General features: G+C 38.1%; 1 long non-coding RNA gene across 2 annotated transcripts in view; it reads right to left on the reverse strand.

Annotated features, from left to right (window-relative positions):
- Positions 1 to 12,554, reverse strand: part of LOC141571505 (uncharacterized) — a 33,985-nt gene that overhangs the window by 10,509 nt on the left and 10,922 nt on the right. The window contains exon 3 of one of the 2 annotated variants that reach the window (XR_012496251.2): positions 8,719 to 10,942. The exons of the other annotated variant lie outside the window; for it this stretch is intronic. This is a non-coding gene — a long non-coding RNA (uncharacterized LOC141571505). Of the gene's footprint in view, positions 1 to 8,718; positions 10,943 to 12,554 lie in introns of those variants that run through there. 2 annotated transcript variants of the gene reach the window in all.

Raw genomic sequence — 12,554 nt, forward strand, 5'->3', positions numbered from 1 at the left:
CAACTGGAGCTCTCCACCTATTTCTTTGGATGTTCCCAACGGCCAAAGGTTTTGGCTAATACATTCCACCTCTAAAGAGCTCTGATTGTTTTTGTTTTTTTTAAATCTAGTTGTTATAATCCTCTTAATGTGCACAAATCAGAAATGGATGTGTGATGTGTGGCTAGTTCCACAGTTCAAACGTAATGTTCTCAATATGTCATAAGACTAATGATATGTGTTCTCATAGAGTTGTTGTGAGGATTGTGTAACATATTATATGAAAACAAACATAGCAGTGCCTGATATACAATTGGTGCGTAACTTGTGCACAATATCTATTATTTTTGTATTTTCAAGCACTCCCAAGCTGGTATTGGATCAGTCAAAATGGCCCCTCACTATTTTAGGACCATTCTAGGCTCTGCTTACCTCTCCCTAATCAATCTATTGCTCTGTTCCATTTTTACGTCCTCCAGGAAACCTTCCCAGCCCACTTAGGATTTCTCCCCTGGTACCCAGAACTTCTAGAGCATATACTAATTGCCTGGGATACTTTCTGCTGCTTCTCTGCAACTGCACCAAAAGCTTCCTAACAGGCTGGACAGAGTCTTCTGTTTCCTTTGTCTTCTCCCACTTAGTGTCTCTCTGTGGATTGAGCATTTTTTGACACATCATCTTTCTCATGGTTTTGCTCAACATTTGTCCTCTGGAGTATTTTGGGATTATTTTAGTCTCCTTGCTTGTCTTCTATGGAATAATTATTACACTAAATTGGACTCCTGCCCTCTCATTTAATCATGGCTCCTAGAGTCCCGAGAGTAACGTGAATTAAAACAGAAGTCTTTGGTTGAATCCGAAGAAATTTGATTAGTAATTTGGCACATTTCTCTATCCTTTCAGACTAGATGTTATCCTGGGCCAATTGTCACTCCAACAGGTTTTCATAAATATTTTATTAACTCCCAAATGCTAATAACTTCCTAAATCATCTGCCATTAATTTCATCCTTCTAGAAGAAGCATGTGACTACCCAGAGCTGTATGGAGAGTAGAGAGGAGTGGGAATCTTAGCAGGATAGACAGGCTGCATTATGGCCTTTGCCCATATTTTGAGAACCTGGATATTCTCAATAGGCCAAGACTAGTTTCCCTCAAGCTGAAACTCAAAATTCCTACAGATACGTATAAGCCAAACAGATAGATACACATTCTCTATATTTCTTACCTCTAGTTTACTCTAAAAGATGCTCTAAGTAAAGGCATGTTTACTTAAAAAATAATAAAAATAAAACTTATTCTGATGACTATAAAAATCCACCTCATTCATTGTGTTTTGAAGAGTCCATATACAGTTTGGGAGGAGAGTAGCCAATTTGAATTTTTCTTTTACCTGGGTTTATATTGAATTCTATTTCAAACGAGAACTCTGTATGAGTATGGAAATTAGTTCTCAACAATATTATAAGATAACATATGAAAGTTCCTAGAACAGTTCTGGATGCACAGTAGGGTCAAGATGAATGCCATTTATCTTCACTGTCTTCTGCAGATTAGGTAAAACCTGAACTATTTTTATAACTGTAGTTTATCATAGAGGACTTGACAACTGCTTTTTAATATGGGTAAATAGTGGTCATGTTCTCCAGAGCTCATCCATCTCCCACATGTACACATCAGAATGGGAGTCGTACGATGACAATCAAACACATTGGTGTTTGCATATTTTTCTTCTACGGCTAGCAACTGCGATACGTCATAAAGTATAGGGCAAACGCTTCCTGAAAGTTTGATTTTCCTAAGTTCTGGTCTTAAAATGCCAGCTCTCACAGACAGTGGCCACCAGCCTATACCTCTCTCTCTTCCATTATTTTTACCAATCCCTCAACTTCTGTTGGCACAATAAGCTATCATATTAAAATGGTGTCAGGATTGCATAATGCTGAAGAAGATAACTTCTGTAGCCAACATCAGATCAAGAAATTGCCTCAAATTCTTCATATGAGCTTAACAAATCTTATATCAATATATTGTATCAACAGTTATATCAATCTGTGCATTCATTAATGGTTTGGAAATTAATCACAAAATGATTACACAAGTCCATTTTTAATGTTTCATCTTCTCTCCTTGTCTTCTTTTAGAACTTCAAATTGGTATATTATGTATTTATGCTGTACTTCTAGTCTGTGCTTACCTTCCTATGTGTACATTTGCATACTGTTGCATATGCATATCAATATATATGTGTCTTCATTCATATATATATATATATACATATATATATACATATATATGGTTTGTTTGCAACATGTTTCATAATACTATATGTGTAGTTTGTGTATTCATAATTTGTGTGTGTATATATATATATCCATGTGTGTTCATGTGTTTTTGTGGACTTGCCACACAAAAATGAGATGCTTGAGTTTCCTTCTTCTTGGAAACCAGAGAGTTTGTCATATTGCCCTGTTGTTACATAAGCTGGATCATTTGAAACTCACTGGGTTTATCAAGAAGAAATGGATTTTGCAATCTCACACTGTATCTGTTATTTCTTCCTCCCTTGTAAACAAATTCTAGTGACGTGAGTGCTCACTGATGAACATCAGTCTGAGAAAGGCTGTGATGTGAGGCTGTTTAATTGAAGTAACTTTGGAAGGAGCTGTTATCTTTTTAAAATTTGTTTAGGATTATTGATAAAAAGCTTCATTCTTATTTTGTTCTCTCAGTCTTGGGTATATTTGCTGACCAGATTTATCTATGGAAACTATGAAATTTCATGCACAGCTGAGCTCACACAGAACAAAAAAAGTGGGCTTGGCTGTGCTAAGATTGAAGATAGCAAGAGTCCTGGCGGGTTGCATGGCCCCCCAGGCTCAGCAGCTGTCTGCCCTGTTTTTTTGGTAGCAAAATCCAATTTTCACTCTCCCCACATGGGCTGGGAGACAGCAAGGGTCCCCATGAGCCCCAGAATTTTGGCTTTTTCATTTGTGAAACGTGACCAAACATATTAATCTCAGTGGCAAGCAAGAGATTGGAAAAATATCAGACGGGATGAACAAATTACAATCATCAAACACACACTGGCAATGCCAGATCAAGATCAGAGACAACCCTGGGTAAGGGAGCAAGAATGTAAAAAAACATGAGTTTGGAAGAAGGTCTCAGTTTTTGAAATGATATCTAGTGTACCCCCAATACACAGCTGAAAGACTTCAGAAGTATTTTTTGCTGAAACAACTGATATCAGTCAACTATCTTGCACAGATAACTTCAGGGGCTGTCTTCTCTGTGGTCCACAGAATGAAATTTAAGGCTTTAGTTTGTTATTTGAGGACCTCTATCATCACACTTCAGCTCTTTCTACTGTGGTTACCCACTGTTGCTTTCTTAAGCCCTCTGCAGAATGACCAACCACTTTCTTTTTTATTAGTTTCAGGGGTACAAAACAGTGTAATAGACATATATACCCCTCACAAGGTGTTACCCCCCCCCCCCCGCAATCTACTATGCTAATCCAAATCATTCGGTTTCCCCTGCAGCTGCTCATAGAAAATTATTTATCAACTTTCTTCTCTGAATTCCTGGCCTAGATTTGTAATCTCTCTCTCTCTCCCCCAGCCCCCCAATAGAGTTTTAATTGTGCTCTTCCCATGGCCCTTCTTATTTCTCTTTTGGATTACAGTTGTATATCTACCTGCTGGATCTTCCTTACCAAACTCTTTAATGAAAGCACAGGGTCCACTTTATTTGTACATTCTCACGGTACCTGCCAGAGATACTTTCATGCACATTACAGGCAAACAATAATTATTTTATAAATGAATAAGTGAGTAAATGAATGCAAGGCATCCAATGCTACTCTATTATCTTAGTATCACAGCACCTCAGTTCACTTACCTCTACAGTAAAAAACAAACAAACAAACAAACAAACAAAAAACCCAGCATTATCTTAACCATTTCACAAGCATGATATAATCAAATACAGATGCTTTTATAGGCAAATTCTACCAAACATTAAAGGCCTGATCATTCCAGTCTTATTCAAAATGTTCTAGATCAGGGATTCTCCACCTTGGCACTCTTCTTTGTTGTGGGGACCTCCCTGCAGTGTGGGATGTTTAGCTGCCTCACTGCCCTTTACCTACTACATGCCAGTGGCATCTACCCCTCAAGTCATGACAATAAAAGATACTCCCAAATGTCCCTTGAGGAAGAATTTGCTCACAATTGAGAATTATTGATCTAGAGACTAACACAAAGGTAACAATTTCAAAACTGTGAATGACAGCATATAAAAAGAAAACTGTAGACACAGATTTATTTATGTACATACAGTAGTTGTAAAATTTTAAGCAAAACATTAGTAAACCAAATTCAAAAAGATGTAGAAACAATTTACTAAACTAGCTTTTTCTCGGGAATAATTTAATAGGTAAAATCTATAAATGTCTTTTTGCCACATTTACATATTAAAAAGAGAAAGCCCATTTGACCTTTTCATTAGCTTCAGATTGAGGATTTAATGAGATTCAATACTGATTCATGATTAAAATAAACCAACAAAAACTATTAATAAACTGAGCATAAAAGGAGTTTAATAATTAAATACTTTTAAAAGAAAATATATAATATTTTAAATAGGGAAACATTAAAAGGATTCCCTTTAGCATCAGAAGCAAGGCAACAATTGCTACCATTTGCACTTGAATTCAAAATTGTATTGTAAGTCTTAGCCAGTACAAGATAAGAAAGACAAACTAAAAGTAAAACTATTTTAAAAAGGAAGATAAAACTGTCATTATCAACATAGAAAACCTCAAAGAATTCAAGGCAAACGACTATAATTAATTTCTATACACCCAGAACAAACAAATAGAAAACATAAGCTTTAAAAGCTGTATTTTGATACATTAACAAAAACTGTAAAGTACCTGGGAATAAACCTAACAAAATAAATATAAGATCTGAATGCAGAAGAAATTATAAACATCATTGTATATATTAAAGAGAACCAAAAGATATTAAGAGAGATTCAATGTTCATGAAAAGATTTCAAACAGTGCAGATACCAGGTCTCTCTAATTAATGACCAAAATTCCAATTGAAAGTCAACAATTTTTTGTTCTGGGTAGAAATTTTCAAGTTGGGTGTTCTAAAATACAAATTAAAAAGTAAACAACTAAGAATAGCCAAGACATTTAAAAGAAAAAGGAAGTGGAAAAGGAGGAGGAAAAGAAGAATGGAAGCTATGCCCCATCTGATATTACATCTCATTATGAAGCTGAAGTTATTAACACTGTGCTGTTGGTACAGGGATAGAGAACTGGATCAATGGGGCATGACTCTGAGCCCTGATACGTGACAGAGATGGGATGACAAAACAAATGTATACACAAGTGCAGGGAAAATGGACTATCTCATGTCATATACAAAAGTCAACAACACATGAATTAAGGACTTACATATAAAAATTAAAGATTTAAGTAGAAAATATAAGTGCTCTTCAATTTGAAAAGAAAATTATGTTATATAAGCCAAGTGTTAGAGATTATATGAACTGACTTGATCTCTTATACATGGTCTGGAATGTGCAGTTTGGTAGAACATTTGGAGAAAACATTTGTCATTATCTTGAATGTTAGATATTCTCATACCCTATTTTTCAGATTTTTTTACTCTTAGGTATTTACTCAAGAGGGAAAAAGGCAGACTAAATAAGAATTAATAAGAATTTCACAAGGTGGTAAAATTCAACTCCATACCTCAGGGGGGAAAAATAAGATGATAATAAAACCCAATACAGAAATAAAAACCAACTCAAAAGCACCAAGAATAGAACAACTTCAAATAGTGTTAAAATGGAAGGGCATAAGCTTGAGAACAAAGTCATGCAAAAGTAGTTAGAAAATTGCAAAGAGATCGACATTATTAGAGAGAAAATGATACCTAAGTTAAAAAAGACAAAGGGTGCCAAGCTTTCAAGATTGCTTTTCTTTTTATTTCTATAAAGAATAAAATAAATGAAACAGTAACTGTATTTAACTATCCAATGCAAAACACTTCCCTAAAATATAGAAAATATGTACGTGAATTTTGAAAGGGCAATGTGCTTTCAGGAAACTGATACGGAACTATAATGTCAAGAAACATCCTGGTAAAGTGATTGAATTTCAATGATTCATCAAACAAAAGAGCTCAGAAATTGGATGTCATTTATATAGACGAACTCATGATTCACAGTGAAGCAAAGAGCCAAGGCTTAAACAAGTATGGATATTATGGTTACAGAAAAAGGCATAAACATAAATCTTTACACTATAAGACAAAATAATTACTAGAAATTAGGAGATTAATGTTCTTAATTAGGAAATTAAAAGGATACGTAATTGTATTGATTTTCCTCAGTTTTCAGGCTGCAACTTCAACATATTCATAAAGTAAATAGTTCAAGAAATACAGGTTTATGTATATTATTTATGATTATCGTGGTAACTACAAGACCTAAGGACATATTATACTTTCCACATTTTCTGAAGGAAATGCATCCATACGCACACATGCACACTCACACCCACATTCACACACGCGCACACACACACACACACACCATCATTAGCAGGAACAACAATAAGGACAGTAAAAATCATATACCAAATCTCTCTCTCTAGCTCTATATATAAATATGTGAATATATTTATTTATACAGAGGGTGCCAAAAAATGTATACACATTTTAAGACAGGAAAAAAAAACTGTATTAAAATTATAATACTCAATATATACCGATAAGAAAAGATTCATACAAGTCATGTGTATACATTTTGTTGGCACCCCGGTATATTTCTTGTCTTCAAGGCCTAGAACAACATACTTCACAAAGTAGGTCCTCACAAAATCCATATTACATTGGAGGATTTCAGGATCACTTTGGAACCATTGACCCTATTGCTCACACCACTTCCTGCTAGGACCTGCCAGCTGCACCGCCACCCCCGACAACACTGTCCTTTCCTTTATCTAAAGTCCTATAGCCTCTATTGTCTGTGACATCAGTCTTTGAACACTATCCCGGAATCCAAGAGGAGATATAATTGGAAGGGACCTTCAGTCATGGGGAGTCACTTTACCCATCTGATTCCATTCATTCCTTGTAAAATGCCTTCCTTTGCTCTTTCACTGTTTCTAGGCTACGCATCTTATTTTCTCACTAAACTGTATCGTTGGAAAACTTGGACTCTGGTCTTGAAAATCTTGTCTTTCCCATAAAGTGCCATGCACTGTCTCTTGCTCGTAGGTTGGTCTCTGTAGTCGGTTGTAATCGAATTCATATGGGATTGCATGTAAGAAAGGTAATAACATTGCACGTATTAGGGTTTTACTCTTTGCCAAACCTTCTGCGAATCGCTTCACATGCATTGAATAATTTAGTCTTCTTAGCAATCCTATTGCTATTTTCTGTTCCAACCAAAGAACAAAGAGATTAATAAACATGCCCGAACCAGGATTTGAACCCAGACAATCTGGCTCCTGGCTTCACCACTATGCTGCGCAGCAGAAACAAAAATACAGCACATATTCTTCTGAATCTTCCATTGAATCATCACAGGTATAAAAATTTAGAATGCATGGCTCACTTCCTTCACCATGCCTAGTTACACCTGCACTTGGGAACTTCTCACCCTTTCAGCAGGTGGAGAGATGCTCAGTAAAGCAAGTGACTGGCAATTTTTGAGGATAGTTTGCAATCCCAGGCGTCACTCTTGCATAACAGCCCTTCTAACAACCAGGCCTTCATGGGGTGCAGCTAAAAAAGCATATGACCTGACCTTTTGGGCAACCGGACCCTCTGCAGACAGCTTGGGAACTGAGGGCTTCCTACTTACCAGGCACAAGAAGAGGTCTGGGCGAAGGAGAGCCTCCAGCTTTGAGGAACCAGGCGAGGCAGTGGGTTTACCCTTACCTGTGTGTCCCTCTAAAGAACCGTGCCTCTTGAGAGCTCCTGAAGCTTTTGCAGTTGTAGGAGAGAATCATCACTATGACTGTAGAAATGTGTTATGTCTTCCAGAAATTTTAGTTTTGTTTTCATTTCAAATGAACCTAACTTCATTCATTCTTGAATCTCCTTCAGAGGCTTGCCACGCTGTCTCTGGCTGTTGTCTGCTCCTGTGACAGCCTGAGATGCCTGGATGTATTGCAGCACTTACTGTATTATGATATGATCTCTGTCTCCTCCACTAGACTGTGTGCTCCTAGAGGGAGGGGATGTGTTACTCATCTCTGCCTCCTCAGCATCTAGAAGAACCATGTTTGACACCAAGCTGACATCCGTGCACTTGTGATACAAGGAAAGGAGAAATCAGCTGTCTGGGAAACATAAAAACCTGTCCAATGGGATTGAATGAAAGGGAACTGCTGAGTTTTCTGACTGGAAAGCTGGTCTCTTACCCCATGGCCCAGGGCCCATTTCCAAGGTCAAAGTCCCTGACTAAACCTAAAGTTTATTCAAGTGGAATTTAAAGAGCAAGGAGAATGTGGATTATTCTTCATAGCGTTCAGGTCAATATTGTAATTAGTATTCAAATTGCTGGCGTAGCATTATTTTATGTGTGGCATAGAAAATGACACTGCATATTTTTATGTATTTACTAGTTACATATATATTAAAAAAAAAAAAAAACACACCCTTATCTGTACAGGCATAATTACTTTGACATTGTGGGGTATTTCCTTACTATTTTTCATTCCCCTTATCATAAACATGTGTAAGTAGTTAGCTAGATTCCTAGATAGATAAAAATAGCCCCCCAAAGATATCCATGTTTAAATCCCCCAAAACTGAATGATACCTGACATGGCGAAAGGGACTTTGCAGTGTGATTAAAAGCTTGTGTGGAAAGACCTTGAATTCCATTGGGTCGGCCCAATGGAATAACAAGGATCCTCCTAAGAGGAAGGTAGGGGGGTTCAAGTCAGAGAAGGAGATGTCGTGACAGAAACAGAGTTTGGAGTAACGCAAAGAGGGCCATGAAGTGAGGGCTGGAGGCAGCTCTAGAAGCTGGAAAAGCAAGGAACAGATAGATTCTCGCCGGAGCCTCCAGAAGGAACCAGCCCCGCTGACCCACTTGGACTTCTGGCCTCCAGAATTGTAATATACTAAATTTATGTTGTTTTCAGCCATGAGTTTGTTGTAATTTGTTACAGCAGCAAAATAAAACAAATATAGATAGAAAGTCTATTATTAATAGTTTTCTAGGTCTGTTGCAACAAATTATTATAACCTATGTGGCTTACAACAATGAAATTTGTTCGCTCAGAGTTCTGGAGGCCAGAAGTCCAACATGAAATAAATGTTGGCAGGACCATGTCCTCCCCAAAGACTCGAGAGGGAAGAGTTCTTTCTTGTCTCTCTCTCTACTGTCTGGCCATGGCCAACAGTCCTTGACATTCCTTGGCTTGTAGATGTATCACTCCAATCTCTGCCCATTCATCACATGGCATTTTCCCTGTGTGCATGTGTCTTCCCATGGCTTTCCTATAAGAACACCAGTCATTGGACTTAGGGCCCACCCTAATCCAATCTGATCTGGATTTAACGAACTATATCTGCAGAGACCCTATTTCCAAATAAGATAATATTCTGAGGGTTCCAGGTGAATATGACTTTTGGGAGGGTCCCATTCAACCCAGTATAGATTGATAGGTAGGTAGGGGGGTAAGAAGAGAAGGAAGGAAGGAAAGAGGGAGGGAAAGAGGGAGGGAAGAAGGTAGGAAAAAGGAAGGAAGGAAGGAAGGAGGAAAAGCGGGAGGGAGGGAGAAAACAGGTATATAAACACATTCTTTGATAATACCATTTTCATTTTTGTATAATGAAACGTTGTCCAGCAGCCATTAATGTTGAGAATTTGGTGGGGGAGGGACTACAGTATTGAAAAAGTCAATTAGAATAGTATCAGCACATAGGTAATCACTAAAATCTGGGGACTGGATGAAAATTTCCATAGGAAACGTAATTAGAAAGGTCTCAAGGGAAGAACCCTAGAGAACGTCAACAGAAAGGGCCTGGGGGTGGGGTGGGGGAGCGAGGAGTCAAAAAGGAGGCGGGTGGAGTCCTGAGCAAACCTAGGTGGAAGTTCTGCCTTACAACCCTGCAGGAGAGTGCCAGGAAAAAGGAAGCAATGAGCAGAGAGATTAATGGACGAGGACTGAAAAATGTATATTGGATTTAGCAAGAAAAAGACCACGGAGGACCTGAAGGAGAGCAGTTCCATGGAAGGTAATTGCAGTGAGCTGGCTCCTGATTCAGCATGTCTTGGGTATGTCCTTCAGCCATTAAGAAAATTTCATTATGTAATGTTGATTCTTTCTAAGAATTAAAGGGACATAATTTGAGTGGAGGCATCCTTGGGCCTCTGACCTTGTTGAAAGGAAAGCAGGAGATGTTTCATTCATTCATGTTATGTGTTTCCTTGGCAAGCATGGAGCACATTCAGTGGGGGGGCCATACTTCGAGAATATAGCAGAAGTAGCAGTAAGAGGTCCTCTGGTAATGAAGGTGAAAGGGTGGTCAGCTCATGACGCAGTTTGTCAAATGTTATTGAAGAAGGAAAAGGAGATGACTTAGAAATCTACAAGCGAGTCAGACGATGGCACAGCCTGTGTCGATACAGACAAGCTGTAATAATGAACAATTTCAGCAATCTCACATCATCCAATTTCTTTTCTGTGAAAGTCCCAGAAAAAGATTTCATAAAAGTGTATCTGGAAGAAAATAGGAAATGTCACTGCTGCTGAGTTCCATTCGAAATGGGCAGGAGAAAAACACAGACTCAGGTAATTAGGTTTTTAGATCCAGCTCAGACTGTACTGTTACCTCGCAGTCTTCCGGGTCTGGTGTGTTGATCAGGTGTGCTGTGTGTGGTGGGAGGCAGACGGTCCAGAGCTTTCCTTCATGAAGCAGCTAAGAGCACAGCAAAAACAGGAGGTCTGAGCTGGCTGCAACATTAGTTAGTTCTGTACCATCTGCAAGTTACTCAACCTCTCTGAGCTTCATGGCTTTTGTTTGTGTTTTATTTTCATTTGTTAAAAGAAGTTAGTAACACTTTAGGAAAAAAATATTGAGATAATTAAAATGCCCTTTAAAATATTCAAACAAGTCTATGAAATGCTTGGCATATTAGATGATGAGAAATTTCTTGATTCCTTCGTTCGTTTCTTCCTCTTTCCTTCTCCCTCCCTCCCCCTCCCCTCCTTCCCTCCTTCCTTTCCTCCGTTCCTTCCCTCCTTTTCTCCTCAGTGAATATCTGCTCCTTCAGGTAGAACTTTACCTCTCAGGAGTCTAGGTGCCACCTCCCCAGAATTTTGCATTATTTGCATGAAAACCATATCTGTCATTTAATGGTGCTCATTTGGAAGTGTCACTAAATGCAGGATGGCCTCCCGGAGGCCTTGAAATTCCCCTAAGCAGAATGGCCCTTACCAGGAACTTCATTATAACAACAACAAAATTCTCCCAAGCTGTAAAACAACTCAGCTCCCATGAGGGCCATAAGCACAGTTTTCCATCTCATTAACAAAAAGCTTATTTCCCATAAGTTCTTGAAGAAAGAACAGCTCTTTCCCGAGAATTCAACCTCTCCCCACTTCAGTCTCTGAAATCAGATTGAACATCGCCATGCAAACTGCAAAGATCATTTTTCAGTGCAAATGACCCTCATCTCCAGACTTGGCAGGATGGGAAGTGTTTTCTTTTGATATCCCAGCTATCTGGTATTTTCTTAGCATCAAGCTGTAACCTGCAATTTGGAGAATCCTAGCTATTCAATTTTCAGCGCAGAGAATTTAGATTTCTTTTTTTTTTTTTTAATCCAAACATTTCAGGAAAGAGAAACTAAACTGATCTCTGGCAAGTGGAAATATATGTCAAAGTCTCTTCATTTCACTCGGAAAGACATCTCAATCCCTTGTTAAGAGGTCTATTTCCTGAGTCTACATTCAGGTCTAAAAATAGTGTTTACTGATAGCCAAGTGCATGACAGATAGAAGTAAAACAATTGAAGTGTAATGAAAATTATGGGCAGACGGGCGTATCCAAAAGAAATGTCAGCTAATATTTATTTAAAAAGAGAACGAAAGCTAAATATGACAAATAGAGGACGCGAGGAGCCACAGAAGTTAATGAACATTTTGTGCTGAGTGATAAACCACACACACATCAGACCCCTCCACTGCTCAGCAGAGTGATGTGGGTCAGTGCAAACATTGAAAAAAGACAAATGTATAAATGAATCACCACTACCTCATTAAGATCTAGAACCCTTCCCTCATCCCGGAAGTTCCCTCACCGCTCCCTGAGTTTCAAGTACATGGACGCATACAGCATGTATTCCTCTGTGTCTGGCTTCTTTGATGCAACATCATGGTTTTGAGATTTATTCAGGTTGTTCTGGGTGTCATGTATCCTTTCTTTTTTTTTTTTTTTTTACTGCTGAATAAGCATTCTCCTGTGTGAATATACCCACAAAGTTTGTTTATCCATTTACCTATTGACGATCATTTCTATAGAAGTCATT

This window comes from Rhinolophus sinicus, chromosome 2 (genome assembly GCF_057876585.1).
Source record: "Rhinolophus sinicus isolate RSI-liver-muscle chromosome 2, RSI-T2T, whole genome shotgun sequence".
Lineage (NCBI taxonomy): Eukaryota > Metazoa > Chordata > Mammalia > Chiroptera > Rhinolophidae > Rhinolophus > Rhinolophus sinicus.